The sequence below is a fragment of the Sturnira hondurensis genome, unplaced genomic scaffold (genome assembly GCF_014824575.4).
Source record: "Sturnira hondurensis isolate 20B ecotype Veracruz unplaced genomic scaffold, ASM1482457v3 Scaffold0022215, whole genome shotgun sequence".
In the NCBI taxonomy this organism is placed as follows: Eukaryota; Metazoa; Chordata; class Mammalia; order Chiroptera; family Phyllostomidae; genus Sturnira; species Sturnira hondurensis.
This window is the reverse complement of record NW_028094846.1, coordinates 5539071-5551353: the sequence shown is the minus strand read 5'-3', so window position 1 is coordinate 5551353 and position 12283 is coordinate 5539071. Positions and strand designations below refer to the sequence as shown.

The window sequence follows — 12283 nt, the reverse complement described above, 5'->3', positions numbered from 1 at the left end:
TTTGTGTTGTGTGGTATAAGACAGGGGTCCTCTCTCTCTCTCTCTCTCTTTCTTTCTTTCTTTCTCTCTCTCTCTCTCTCTCTCTCTCCTTCCTTCCTTCCTTCCTTCCTTCCATGTGGCTATCTGGTTTTTCCAGTGCCATTTATTAAAGATATTGTCCTTTCTCCATTGTATAGTTTAACCCCTTTGTTGAAAATTGATCGACCATGTATGCATGGGTTTATTTCTGGGCCCTCTCTTCTGTTCCATTGGTCTATGTGTCTGCCTTTGTGCAGGACCGTGCTGTTTTGATTACCGTAGCTCTGGAATGCAGTTCAAAATCAGGAAGTAGGCTGCCTCCAGCTTTGTTCTTCTTTCTCAAGATTGCTTTATCTATTTGGGGTCTTTTGTGGCTCCATGCACATTTTTGGACTGTTTTTTTTCTGTTTCTATGAAGAATGTCATCGGAAGTTTGATGGTGGTTGCACTGACTCTGTATATCTCTCTGGGCTGTATAGACATTTTAGATATATTCTTCCAGTGAATTATGTACTTATTTAATTGTGTAAAAGATTTTCTTTAAAGTTTTGTTCTCTGGGGAATTGGTAAAGGAAAAAAATACTCAGTGACTCATATTAACGATGAGAAGGCAGGTTTTACTCAGGACCATTGTGACAGGTACAGGGACCATTGCAATGAGATTTTCTAGGGGGGCCGGGGAGACCGATCAGGTTCATTGTGGCGTACAGCGTGGGAAAGTGGGGATTTATAGCCAAGGAGCCGGTGGGGCCAGTGGGTGAGAGATCACCAAGAGGAGTTCCTTCTGGTAGTGACCTTAGAATCACTCTGGTTTCTCTGCCAGGTGACCTCTGAAAATAGTTTGCTATTCACTTGACCTAGAAAACCCCACCAAACTATGCAAATCAAGAGGTTCAAATCTCCATCTTTACTTGAAAAACACTCGTGAAACTTCTCAGGCCACCAAAGGTATGCACGTCCGAAAAGCCACTGGGGAGCTGAAGGATGTCACCCCACAGAGCAATGTGTATCCTTCCGTCGTTACAATGGTGGAGTCGGTGGGTGTGCCCAGGCCAAACAGGGGGACTGGACACAGGGTCAGTGGCCCCAAAAGAGGGCCGAGTTTCTGCTGCACATGCCTAAAAGTACAGCGAGGAATGCTGAACTTAAGGGTTTAGATGCAGAGTCTCTGGTCATGGAGCTGGTCCCGGTGAGCAAAGCTCCCGAGATGAACTCAGAACTTACAGAGCTCCCGGCCGCTTCCCCCACACGGGAGCTCTCCCCACCACACAGAGAGGACCCCACCAAGAAAGAGCAGATGGCTCCTAAACTGTGGGAGGAGGCTGCACGGAAGAAAAAGACATCATAGAAGAAAATGGGTGGCCCGGGAGTAACTTCAGCATGAAATAAATGCTAATAAAAGTAAAAGCAGGAAACAAAAAGAAGAAACATGACTAAGTGGAAATAACTGAGGTTAAGGTAGGTTCTGGTTAAACCGACCCAACAGGATTCTTGCTGAAGACAGGCCAGGGCGCTCAGAAGTCACTGAGCAAACACCAAAGGCGATTAGATATGAGGGCGGGGCTTCTGGCGAAACCGACTGAGCAGGGTTCTGGCTGAACCCGGACTTTACAAGGAAGTGCACCTGTAGGCCTTTTGGGGAGGCCTCCGGAGCGGGACCAAGTTTGGCCAAGCAGGGAATCGCTGTTAGTATCATTTAAAAATTATACTTAGTTCATGATAGCCACCTTAACGTGCTTGTGGTTTCAGGCATTCATTTTGTTTATTATACTATTGTTTTTTTAAACTGACAGAAAGCATATTCAGCTTTATCTTAAGGAAATTGGAGGGCCCCCGTTAAGCCTGATAGTAGCCTGAAAAAGGCCTTTCCTGCCACCTGGTGGCCATGCCCTCTTACTGCAATGTGCTCTGGAGAAGTCCGTTGAAGTCAGCATTTGGACTTGGCCAAACCCTGAGGACACCGAGGCTGTGCATGACATTAAGAGCCACCCACAATCACAACCAGCTGCGTCCTTTCCCACGATCTCCTCTTTCCCAAGGCTTGAGGTTGAGGATTAGCAGCTGGCTAAGGGAAGCAGAGCTGGAAAAACGGTGAAGTCCATACCTTCCCCTCGCACTGGGCGTTTCCAAGCCCGAAGTGCAAAACCTCAGAGGGAAGCTTTTCACTGAGTGGAGGGAGACCTGGCGGCGGCTATACCGGGCCGGTCTTTTAAAGGCCTCTTTGTTTCACGGCCAAAAGGGGCTAGAACGTCTATGGTATTGCTCAGCTTTCGTCCACAGAGAACGCGCAAATACAGATAAAGGCATTGAAGGGACAGAGAAAAAAAGAAAAAATACATCGTATTTGTATCCTGTCGAATGCAGCTCATTCGATAAATGTGTCGCAAAGGCCTAGATGTAGCGTGAGAAGAACTTCGGGGGAAGGAAGCACAGTGAAGCCAGGGAGGATCTGGCCTCTCCCGTCACACCCGAGCGAATCAGGGTCAGGAAAGACGTCACTGCAGGGTAATCAGTGGAGGCAGCTCCAGGACTCAGGGTGAATCTATTTTTAAAACTGGACAAATGCCCACGTCCATCCGAGCAGGGGTGTGAGCGAAGCTCCTCCGGGCCTATGACCCTGACCCTGACCCTGACCCGGCAAGGGGAGGTTTCCTTTGCTCTATCTCCTCCCCGAGGCTCTTCTGCATGCACTGCAGGGAAAGCTGGCCACTGGTTCAACGAGCGCCTCGTCCTGAGTGCAGGTTCGGCATGTAGTCTTTCCTATAAGTCAGCCAGGCTCTGCGAGCTGCCTGCCGAGCAGGCTGGCACCAAGGAGTAGACAAGAGTCACACGCAGGGACTATGCTGTTCACTCAGCTGTTACTGAACGCAGGGGCACTCAGAGTAGACCATCAACACACAGGAATACCCTACTCACACTGTAACAGCCTAAGAGAAATACAACGCACCCACAGCAGTCAACGGGGGATGATGAACCCGAGTCCCAGAGTCTCGGACTGCAGGTCCGGGAGACAGCAGGGTGGACAAGGGAGCCGTCAGCGTCCTGCAGGGAAGGATCCCCGGAGCCAGGTGGGCGGTGGGGCAGGCGAAGTCCTCAGTCCAGCAGGGCAGAGCCCTCGGCGGTCAGATCAGGGGGGCGGGGAGCAGTGCTGGTGTGGGGAGCTTGGCTGTCTTGGCAGTGGTCTGGGACCTGCCTCAGTTGTACCTGGACAGTGGTGGACTCCACCCCCTGGGTCTTTTGATAAGTGTCTTGGCCCCCCTGATGCCAAGTGGGGGATCTCCCCAGGAGCCCATCTATGGGTGGTCCTGCTCTGCTGACGTAGCTGTTCTGATCACGTGTGTAGCTATCTTGGGTGTGTCTCCATGCCAGATGCGTCTTCTCCTACTTAGGTAGTTTCCCTCTTGAACCAAAGTGTCATGGCCGACTGGCAGCCATCTTGGTTGACATTAGTGACTCCACTTTGTTTTATATACTTCACATTATCTTGATCAAACCAGTGTCATTGATTGGTCTTGCTCTCCACACACCTCCTCCCTCTTCGTCAGCCTTCACCCTTCTCTCCTCTTCATGAACCCCCTGTCTACCACCTGTGAGCCCCCCAATCATGCCCAACCTTTAAATTGGGCCTGGCAGGCAGCCCAGCCTTTCACACCCACCAACTCAGTGAATCCTTCCTGCCTCTCAGGGAGGCAGTAGTGTCTCTGTTTGCATTCGAGGGTCCTGAGACAGGGGTCGGACTTGCGTGAACTTGCCCAAGGCCATCACACGTCCCTCTGTCCCTTCGGCAGTAAACGGTAGGGCCCCAGGGACAACTTAGCCCCCGAACCCAAGTCCAGGCATCTCTCTGTTCTATTTGCCGCCTTCGCGTGGCTACCTTCCATTTCTGGCTTCCCATTTTGGACTCTCTCTCTCTGATTTTTTTTTTTTTTTTTTAGTGTGAAAGTTTTCAAGACGCCCACGAGTGGAAAGTGCACCCCCCAGCCCGATCGAACCCTGCTGCACTCCTTACAGCTGTGTGCGTCGAAATGACTAATGAAAGAGCTGTCTGCTGCCGGTGGAACTTTCACACACAGCGCTGTCACGACTGTTCCCCGGGACCCGGCCCTGTGTATTTACATACTGGAGTCACCCCAAAAGCCCCCGACCAGGGGATTTCCGGGATGTAATAAGAACCCCGCTCTGAGCCTTGGAAGGGGCACTATCTGAGAACCCATCTTGCAGGGCACGGAGGTAGCATTTCAGACCCACCCTTCCTTGCCCAGGGTTCTTTTCCTGGGAAGATGCCCAGATGCGGTCCTATGGCATTGGTGCCAGGGAACTGCGGGCCAGCTCCGGACCCAGGTGCTGGGAATTTCTGGCTGAGGAAGGAAGTCAGGGCCCCTGCACGCCAGGAGCTTCATGCCTGGTTAAGGCAGGGACGGAAATGCTCGGGTCACTTCAGTGCACCCTGGTGCATCCTGCAGCTTAGGTGGGAAGGGGGAGCTCAGAAGAGGGGCGTCTAATGTTGGGGTGGTCAGGGAAGGCTTTCTGGAGAGCATACGGATGGAACTGAGTCTTGAATAATTTTTTTTTAAAAAGTGCTTTAAAAGATAGTTCCAAAGGTAACACATCTCACTGCAAATTATTTAAACTTTGTGGAAATTAGTTCCTCTAGAAGTTTATGGGTTGAAGAGGAAGGAAGAACACTCGATCAGTAGGATTTTTACTCAGGTGAGCAGGTGGCTTTCTTCCGAAAGGGAGTTGTGTGTGAGCCTGTGTGCGTGTGTAAGTGTAAGGGGGCTGGAGAGTGCCAAAAAGAAGGCGATGAAGACTCCAGAGGGACCTTGTCCTCTGGCCAGAAGCTTTTCTCGATAATGCCAGACTGGGTGAGAAACCGGTCAGCCACTCACTGGGCACCCGGCCCTTGGGGACTCATTTCCCCAGACTGATTTTCCAGGTTTTGATCTTGGCTCTTGCTGTCTTAAAACTTCAGAGGCTCATTCCTCTGCCCAACTGGTCTATCAGAGCGCTTTCCTGAAGTAAATGGACCTCTCCCGAAAAAGAATGATGGGGTCAGGTTTAAGATAGTATCAACAGGTAACCCACTACCCCACCGATGAGAGCTCATATTTAACGAGGACTGTCTTTGCGCCAGAGGTGGGCTGAGAGCTTTCTCACTCATCACGCGGATCCTCGCAACAGCCTGACGAAGTAGGTGTTTCATCCTCCCATTTTACAGATTATACCACTGAGGCTACTACCTGCTCAAACCACATAGCTAACAGTTGGCAGAGCCCCACCTGATGCCCAGGTTGGCCTCTGTCTCCTGCTGGGGCTCACGGACGTGACTCTCTGCTGTAATACCTCTCAGACGCAATCTGGCCCCAGCTGTTTTTTAACCACGGACCCCTCCTGACTCAGCACGATTCTTACCCTTCCACAGGACCCAGTTGGGAGATGCGGGCCCTGGAAAACACTGCACCCTGTCTGTACGACAGAGAGAATGACACAGCCTTGGCGTTGGGATGGTTAAAGCGTGTTCCGCACGGTGTGCGAGTGCCGAGATCACATATCTTCCACTGGAAGCTATTTAAAAATGGCGCTGGTAGTGTCCTCCATAAAATGAAGTCAGGTTCTGGCTGGGATGAAAATAAAGAGGACAGTTCCTAGGCCCAGCGACCCGGGTACCTTTGGTCCTCTCGCCTCCCCACTGCCCTCTGGTGCTGTCCTCCGCTGCTTGTTGTTCCGGGAGTGATGACTCAGTTACCTGTCACGGGGCTAGAGTCTTCCTCTGAAACACACAGCTGCCCGCTCACATCTGCCCCGAGCCCTTTTCAAATGTGACTGTTCCCCTGGACCCCTCCTGGAGGCCAGGCCCCTGTTACGGACTGGCCAGTTCACCCTTAGCCCTGCCACTCCCTGGCCACTTCCCCTGCACCCACTCCATCTCAGCAACCCTCGTGGAGGTAAGGACCACCCTAAGAGAAGGCAGAGTTGGCTGCCCCTCTCTGGACATTGACCCAGTCGGCTGGCTGTCCCTTAAAGAGGCCAATCTCCTGGCCTGGTTAGTTGCCCACCTGGTCCCGGGACCTCCTGCCCATCCGACGGCTCCAAGGCTGTGCCCGGGAACCAGATCGGGACATTCCTTCGCCTCCTCTTCGCCACATTTACACAGCTGTCACTTTCTTCTCACACTTTCTTCTCACACTTTCAGCAGTCTGGTGGAGGTGTGCATGGGAGTAAGACATACTACAAACAAAACACAGACTGGCATCCCGCCCAGCTCCTTGGAAACAGCATTTGCATTCTTTTCTTTTTTAAAAAAAATATTTTATTTATTTATCTTTAGAGGGGAAGGGAAGCAGAGAGGAAAAGAAACATCAATGTATGGTTGCTTCTTGTGCATCCCCTGCTGGGAACTGGCCCCTGCTGGGAACTGGCCCCTGCTGGGAACTGGCCTGCAACCCAGGAATGTGCCCTGACCGGGAATCGAACCATAATTGTCTGATTCACAGGCCCACGCTCAATCCACTGAACTGTACCAGCCAGGGCTGCATTCTTTTCAATAAATCCCTTTCCTGTGGTTCTCAGTTTGCTCCCACGAGGGAGGCTCGTTACCCTTATGTCACACATGGAACACCAGGAAGTCAGACCTCAGACCACTAGAAGCAACGCCAGAGCCAGAACAACCCTAAAAGCCATCCAGGGTTCGTTTCTCTGCCAAAGGCTGCCTCTTGGACCCGGGACTCTCAGGGGGCCCGGGGACCATCCAGGTTGGGGCCCTTTGCTTCTGCGGTGGCTCCAAGTGACAGTAAGTAGTTCACGTGTGTGCCAGGCTCCCCCGGCTCTCTTTGCTTGATCCGTGTCCACCCTGCTCTTCCAAGGTTGAGCCCGCCTGCTGTTCTTCATGGGCATCAAGTTGCTTTAGGCATTTCCCTGTAGCTAGTCCATGGGATTCTCTGTTAACACCCAACTACCCACCTACTCATCCGTCTCTGGACCAAGTACCAGTTGGGACACATGCTAAGTGTTGAGGAGACATCTAAAAAGAAATGTCAGCTATGGGTCTTGCCTCTAGTCCATTGAAAAATAATTTTGACCCTTGCTAAAAACGGCAATGAAGTCCTGGCTGGCGTGGCTCAGTGGACTGAGCGCTGGCCTGCAAACCGAAGGATCACTGGTTCAATTTTCAGTCTAGGGCACATGCCTGGGTTGCAGGCCAGGTCCCCAGTAGAGGGTGTGTGAGAGAGGCAACCATACATTGATGTCTCTCTCCTTCTCTCCTTTCCCCTGTCTCTAAAAATAAATAAATGCAATCTTTTAAAAAATGGCAAAATCACTGATTTTATTCAAAAGCCGTGTAGTAAGTAAGAAAATAGAACTTGATTCTTACTACAACACCGGGCACTTCGAGCCAATGGCAGGGTGAGGGAGTGGGTGGAAAGTGAGTAAGAGGAATTTGGTAAAGTATCAGGGTGCAGAGAGAGGAGCTTGATTCGCTGTTAAGGACAGGGCGGGGGATTCTTTGCTAAAAATGGGCTCAGCAGGCCAAGGGAGGCCTGGTAGGGGAGAGGGTTCCAGGGTTCCTGAGCCGCATTTGGTCTGGGAGGGGGTTTTGTCGACACTTGCAAAGCAGGGCAGAGTAAGGCAGGACCAAACGTGAGAGACTCCACGACGAGAGTCGGGGCTGGACGGTGCACTGGCCCCGGCACAGCTGTAGCTCAGAGAGGCACCGTGGGGTCGCTGGGCTGTTCCAGCCACTGGTCCGGGGCCTGTGGTCATGCTGCCTCCATGCCCTGGTCCCAGTACCTCTCGCCTGGGGTCCGCCAGCTTGCCTTTCTGGGATTTTGATACTTCCTTCCACAGCAGGACTGGAAAGGACAAAGGCCCCATGCAGACCTTGGACATGGATTTAACCTTGTGTCCTTCTGCAATATTGAGGAAAATACCTGTCAGGGACTGAACTGTGTCCTCCAAGGTTTGCAGATGGACACCCTCAACCCCCGTGTGACTCTACGTGGCAATAGGGCCTCTAAAGAGGTCATTAGGGTCCAACGAGGCCATTAGGACCGAGCCCTGACCCAGTGGGCCCCATAGCAGGAAGTGCAGGGGCACCTGTGGGACCCAGGAGCGAGAGCGCCAGGGCCCAGGCCACTCCGCCCGCGTCTCCCTGTGCTCTTCCTTTCTCCCCCGCCCCCCCCCCTCCCCGCATACACAGAGGAAAGGCCATGTGAGCGCCCAGTGGGCAGGTGGCTGGCTGTGAGCTAGGAAGACAGACTTCACCAGAAACCAAACTCTACAGCCCCTTGATCGTGGACTTCTTGCCTCCAGTGCTGTGAGGACAGAAGTGTCCGTGGTTCAAGCCCCCCACCCCAGCCACCCCCATGTCCCACTGTGTCTGGTATTTTGTGACGGCAGCCCCAGCATCCTGATACACTATCTCCTCGTGGGTAACCACCAGGCTAGTTAGCTTACCCCTCTTCCTGTCACATGATCTGTGCGGTGGTCAGAAGGGCTTGTTTACTAAGCACCTTCCTTGCGACCGAATGACACATGGGAAATGCCTTCAGGAGAAACCCTTCTTTGGCTTGGGCTTCGTTTCTCCACGTTGCAAGTAAACCAGTATAAACCATACAAGGGCAGTTTTCTGGGAGTCTGCTGTTCTATTAGTTAGGGGGCCTGGTTTCAAGCAGCACAAACAAACTCCGGTTGATTTCGGCCCAAAAGGCATTACCAAAAAGGGACATTGAACGAGGTGCAAAACTGTCAGGAAGGCTGGGGTCCCGGGTGTGGGGCCTCCCTGGGTGAAGGGCCGGTGTGGCATGGAGACTGGCATGTGAAGGCCACAGGGCCACATGTCGGGGCACCGCCACTGCGCTGGATCCTGGGAAGGCACCTGCATGTCAAGACCACCCGCCGGGGTGGGTATGCTTTGTGGTCCCTGTGGGTTCGGAAGTGGGGCTGTCTCCTTGGAGGGGCCATACCGCCCACCTGCATTCTAGCTGCAAGGAAGGAGGGGAAAGTGAGCGTTTGGCCTTTGCGTCAAGGACAGTGGGTGGTGACCCTGCCTCCCTGCAGATTCCTAAGGTGGGGAACTTCCCCAAACAATAGGAGGAGGCTTAAAATGCCAGAGGGCATAAGAGAATGAGAAATTCCCACGCAGATACTGCAGAATCTCACAGAGCCCCAAAGCAGGAAGTGCAAGGTCACTCATAGGACTCAAGAGGGGAGCACCAGGGCCCAGGCCGCTCCACCTGTGGCTCCCTGCGCTCTTCTTCTCTCCCCCCAATCCCCCCCGCCACTGTGCTTTCTGGATCCCACTTGCTCGTGGTGACAGCCACCCCCAACAGAACGATGGAAATGAGTTCTCTGTCTCTCTTCTTGTAGGAAACCTGCTTCCTCATCTTCCAGAACCTCCTCCCTTTTGAGGTCCCCTCCTCTGTCCATTCCCGCTCTGGGTGGGCTCCACCCCCAGCCCTAGGCATAAACGGTGTGACCCAGGACAATGCCCATCGTTGTAGTCCTGGGCCACAGTGATCCATGCAGGGGTGGGCGTGGGACCTTAGGCAGCCTGCCCTTGTTTGTGGAGTCTAAAGACCAAACACTGGTGAACAAAATAGAAATAGAGGTCTGGACACGTGGAACAGGGGGTGGATGAAAGGGGGGGAAGGGATTAAGCAAAACAAACAAACAAACATGTTTATCACATCGACAAACTCAGCAGCAGGGTGACAGCCCGAGGGGAAGGGGTGTGGGACAGAGGGAGGGGGCCCCGTGGGGGAAAATGGGGACAGAGACTTTGCTCAGGCGATGGGTATGTGAGGCAGTGTGCAGACGACATTTGGTTGAAAACCTGTGTGGTTCTGTGAACCAGTGTCACCCCAACAAATTCAATAAAATGAAATAAAATAACGGCACCTCTAACGTCCACGTCGTAAAGCGTACAAGTCTTAAATTCGGCTCCGTGAATTTTCCATGTCTCTGCACGTCACCTTGCATTTATATAAACACGACACGTAAAGATAGTTACATAAATATCTGTGCCGTGGAACCAACACTGAGATGAAGCTTGGGGGCATGGCCGGCCGCTCCGTTGCTGACCCTTTCTGTCAACGCTCCATCCAGAGATGCCACTCCTCTGACTTCCAGCACCACGCACAGACACTTTACCCCTTTCTCAACTCTGTTTAAGTGGAGTCTTGCAGAATACAATCTTTGGTGTCTGGCTTATTCGCTCAACATTGTGTCTGTGGGATTCATCCATGGAGTATCGGTTCATTCCTTTTCACAGCTGTATGGTATTCCACTGTATTAATTATACCACAACTTATTTATCTATCCCACTGAGGATGGACCTTTGGGTTTTTTTCTGAGTTGGGGCTATTAAATAATGTCGCTGTGTACTTTATTGTATGGATCCTGGTAAGTATAACACTCATTTCTTTGGGTGTATATCAGGACTGGAACTTCTGGGTCATAGAAAAACATACATAATGGTAATAGGTATTAAGAAATAGTTTTCCCAAGGTATTGTACCAATTTATAGTTGCTCGGCACCCTTTCTTGTACTAACTATTGTCAGCCTCTTAAACTGTAACCATTTTGTTTGGATACCACAGTGTCACGTTGTAGTTTTATTTTTATTTTCATTATTTTTTTAGAGAGAGGGGAAGGGAGGGAGAAAGAGAGAGAGAAACGTCAACCGGTTGTCTTCTGTGTGTGCCCTGAGCAGGGACTGAACCTGCGACCCAGGCATGTGCCCTGACTGGGAATCAAACCGGTGACCCTTCAGTCTGTGGGACAACACCCAGCCCACTGAGCCACACCAGCCGGGACTCACATTGTAGCTTTAATCTCTATGTCCGTGATGACCAAGGGTGCCCAACACTTTCATTTGCTTATTGGCCATCTGGACCTCCTGTTTGGTCAACTGGCTGTCCAAGACTTTACCCACTTCTAAGTAACATTGGGTTGCCAGTCATTTGTTAATGATTAATCTCCAGCCATTCTTCATTATTAGGTTGTGAGTCCAGATATAGCTATTTGCTTGATAGATACACGGCGAACATAGTCACCTACCCCATGGTGTGGGCCTTCATCCCCTTAACGATGTCTTTTTAGGACCATCCGTTGTTTACGAGTCTTTTCCAGGGTGAGTGCTTTTTAACTTGATCTGTTTAGAAACTCTGCTTCCTTGGAGATTGTGAACCAGTTAGCAGCTTGGGAGGGAGGTAGAGGCAAATGGGTTCTTTTTCGTTGTTGAATTTGAGGTTGTGAGGGGTGAGGCTGAGCTGGGCATGGAGGCAGAAGCAGACAGACCTGCAGGCTGGCCTTGGCCTTGGCCTTGGTGTGGGGCACTGCCCATGTCCCCAGCTTCCCAAGAACGGCCCCATTGTGGCTGTGGCTGAAGTCGGGAGGCAGGCCAAGAGGGTGTGGCAGGGTGGCTGATTTCTGAAAATTGTTTCTTTAGTTATTTTTTTTTTAAAAAAGATTCGATTTATTTATTTTTAGAGAGAGGAGAAGGGAGGGAGAGAAATATCAATGTGTGGTTGCCTCTGGAGCGCCATTCCCCCTACTGGGGGACCTGGCCTGCAACCCAGGCATGTGCCCTGACTGGGATTCGAACCAGTGACTCTTTAGTTCACAGGCCTGCACCCAATCCACTAGGCTATGCCAGCCAGGGCTCTCTAGCTCTTCCTTGATAAAGTGTTGACTGAGGGCTCATTCTGTAACGTGACATTCTCGTGCAATGTACACACAAGAGGATTTGGGAAATTATTTAAAAACACTTCTTTATATCCCAGATCAGGAAGCCAAGATGAGGACATAATCATTTTCTCATCATCATAGCCAGGGCACAACCACTGCAGTGCCAGAGCCACAGCTAACACCCAGGTGTCTTGACTGATCCCCTTCTCTTCCCGCCCCCACCCCCCAGTCTAGCAAAGAAAGGCCTGAGAAGTGTGGACTGTAACCATGAATGCCATTCCCTAAGCCTATCTTGGGGGGATGGTGGTGGTGGAGGTTTTGACCCCCCAGCCTGCAGGGGCAGAGGCTTCAGGAAGCCCCCACCAGGCGAGGGGCTGGTATCAGCAGGGGGAACTCAGAGGGACTTCCCCAAGGTCCTTCCTGTCAAAGAAAGAAGCATTAATGACCTTCATGAAGGAAAAAACAATACCTCAAGGAGCCTTCCAGGCTGAGTAAGTAAGTGTCTCCAGCCTGGGACTGCTACCCCCTGGGGTTGACTCTGCCGAGGTCAGAGGGTTCATGCTGGTTTGCACACCTG

At 51.7% G+C, this 12283-nt stretch overlaps 1 pseudogene; it reads left to right on the top strand.

The window, feature by feature from the left end:
* Positions 1-620: 620 nt before the first annotated feature.
* Positions 621-1402, top strand: LOC118979246 (60S ribosomal protein L17-like; annotated as a pseudogene).
* The last annotated feature ends 10881 nt before the right edge of the window (positions 1403-12283 follow it).